Source organism: Agelaius phoeniceus, unplaced genomic scaffold, assembly GCF_051311805.1.
Source record: "Agelaius phoeniceus isolate bAgePho1 unplaced genomic scaffold, bAgePho1.hap1 Scaffold_109, whole genome shotgun sequence".
Taxonomy (NCBI): domain Eukaryota; kingdom Metazoa; phylum Chordata; class Aves; order Passeriformes; family Icteridae; genus Agelaius; species Agelaius phoeniceus.
The window spans coordinates 966749-969712 of record NW_027509875.1 but is presented as its reverse complement, the minus strand read 5'-3'; positions in this window follow the sequence as shown (position 1 = coordinate 969712).

Below are 2964 nucleotides of genomic sequence, written 5' to 3'. Positions count from 1 at the left end.
AAAAGGGGCGGGGCGGGGGGGGGCCCGGGGGGGTGGGGGACAACCCAAGAAAACCCAAATCCAAACCACAAGCCCCCCAACCCCCCCCAAAAAAACCACCTCAAAAATCAGTATCAGAGAAAGCCAAAGCAACTGGAAAAAACCCCCAAAAAACCCCCAAAACAGCCCCCCCCCCCCCCCCCAGAAAAACAAAACAAAACAAAATACCAAAGCAAACCCAAACCAAATCCCCCCAAAGAACAACAACAAAAAAATGGAAAACATGTCATGGTCTTGAAAGGGGGGGGTGGGGTTGGGGTTCATTGTGTGGGACGGGGGGTCGATCGAGCCATCTGGCTCCGGGGTGTTATGAGGCTGTGAGCTTCGCCCGGCTCCGGGGTCGCTGGGCACGGCGAGGTGCCCGGGCGGCGGGCGACAACAGGGGGACAGCAGGTCTACCATGGATCCGAGCCGGACCCGGCTCATCAGGTCTACCCCGGCGGCGGCTGGGGACATCAGGTCTACCCCGGCTCCGGCCGGGGACATCAGGTCTACCCCGGCTGCGGCCGGGGACATCAGGTCTACCCCGGCTCCGGTCGGGGACATCAGGTCTACCCCGGCTCCGCCCGGGGACATCAGGTCTACCCCGGCTGCGGCCGGGGACAACAGGTCTACCCCGGCTCCGGTCGGGGACATCAGGTCTACCCCGGCTCCGGCCGGGGACATCAGGTCTACCCCGGCTCCGCCCGGGGACATCAGGTCTACCCCCGCTGCGGCCGGGGACATCAGGTCTACCCCGGCTGCGGCCGGGGACATCAGGTCTACCCCGGCTCCGGCCGGGGACAACAGGTCTACCTCCGCTGCAGCCGGGGACATCAGGTCTACCCCGGCTGCGGCCGGGGACATCAGGTCTACCCCGGCTCCGGTCGGGGACATCAGGTCTACCCCGGCTCCGCCTGGGGACATCAGGTCTACCCCGGCTGCGGCCGGGGACAACAGGTCTACCCCGGCTCCGGCCGGGGACATCAGGTCTACCCCGGCTCCGCCCGGGGACATCAGGTCTACCCCGGCTCCGCCCGGGGACATCAGGTCTACCCCGGCTCCGGCCGGGGACATCAGGTCTACCCCGGCTGCGGCCGGGGACAACAGGTCTACCCCGGCTCCGGTCGGGGACAACAGGTCTACCTCCGCTGTGGCCGGGGACATCAGGTCTACCCCGGCTCCGGTCGGGGACATCAGGTCTACCCCGGCTCCGGCCGGGGACATCAGGTCTACCCCGGCTCCGCCCGGGGACAACAGGTCTACCCCGGCTGCGGCCGGGGACATCAGGTCTACCCCGGCTCCGGTCGGGGACATCAGGTCTACCCCCGCTGCGGCCGGGGACATCAGGTCTACCCCGGCTCCGCCCGGGGACATCAGGTCTACCCCGGCTGCGGCCGGGGACATCAGGTCTACCCCGGCTCCGGTCGGGGACATCAGGTCTACCCCGGCTGCGGCCGGGGACATCAGGTCTACCCCGGCTCCGGTCGGGGACAACAGGTCTACCCCGGCTCCGGCCGGGGACATCAGGTCTACCCCGGCTGCGGCCGGGGACATCAGGTCTACCCCGGCTCCGGCCGGGGACAACAGGTCTACCCCGGCTGCGGCCGGGGACATCAGGTCTACCCCGGCTCCGGTCGGGGACATCAGGTCTACCCCGGCTCCGGCCGGGGACAACAGGTCTACCTCCGCTGTGGCCGGGGACATCAGGTCTACCCCGGCTCCGGTCGGGGACAACAGGTCTACCCCGGCTGCGGCCGGGGACATCAGGTCTACCCCGGCTGCGGCCGGGGACATCAGGTCTACCCCGGCTCCGGCCGGGGACAACAGGTCTACCCCGGCTGCGGCCGGGGACATCAGGTCTACCCCGGCTCCGGTCGGGGACATCAGGTCTACCCCGGCTCCGGTCGGGGACATCAGGTCTACCCCGGCTCCGCCCGGGGACATCAGGTCTACCCCGGCTCCGCCCGGGGACAACAGGTCTACCCCGGCTCCGGTCGGGGACATCAGGTCTACCTCGCTCCGGGGTCCGCCGGGGGCCGGCCTTGCCCCCTGGTGGCGGGCGCCGGCCGGGGACATCAGGTCTACCTCGCTCCGGCGGGACTTAGTGCAATTTCGGCGCCGGCCGGGTAGACCTGTTGTCCCGGCCGTCTGCGGAAGTTCACCAAGGGGTCGCTGTTGTCGGCCGCCTCCGGCTGCGTCATGGTAGGAGGCGGCCTGCGTTGGCGCCCCTCCCCGGTCGAGCTGCATTGGTCCTCTTGGAGGCCTGGCCGGCTTTGGACTCGTCTGTCCGTCTTATGGGAGCGAGGTGACGGGCCGCATCCCCGCAGGTTGACCCCGTACCTGCGTCCGAGGCGGAGCGGAGCGGCCGCGCGTGCGGTCGCCAGGGCCAAGCGAGTGCCGCCTAGCCGGGACGAAGCGCGCGTGCCTTTGTGTCCCGGCTCCCGTCCTTCCCAGGGAAAAGTGGGTCCAGTTGGCCAGGCGAGAGAGAAGGGGCCGCGCGAAAGAGCCGGATCCGCGGAGGCGAGAGAGAAGGGCCGCGCAAGAGCGGATCCGGAGAAGGCCGAGAGAGAGAGCAAGAAGGGGGCGAAAGACGATCCGAGAAAGCTGCTCGCCGGCCCCGAGGCGGGGAGAGAGAGCCGAGAGAGCGAGAGCGAGCCCAGAGAGAGAGTTGCCGAGAGAGAAAGAGAAGCCGCGAGCAGCGTGTCCCGCTCCGGCCCGGCTTCTGCCGGTCGATTGGCCACGGGGGGGGGCGGCCCCCCCCGGGCACCGGTGGCGGGCGAGGCGGCGGCGCCTCGTCCCTTTTCTGCCCGGCCTTAAGCCGGGGGCCCGCTCGGCGGGCGCGGTTTTGGGCCCGTCGGTCCGCCTCGGCGGTGGCGGCGGTGCTCGGCCCGCGTTGGAGAAGCCGTCCCCCCCCCTCGGCCTTAAGCCGGGGACCCGCCTTGT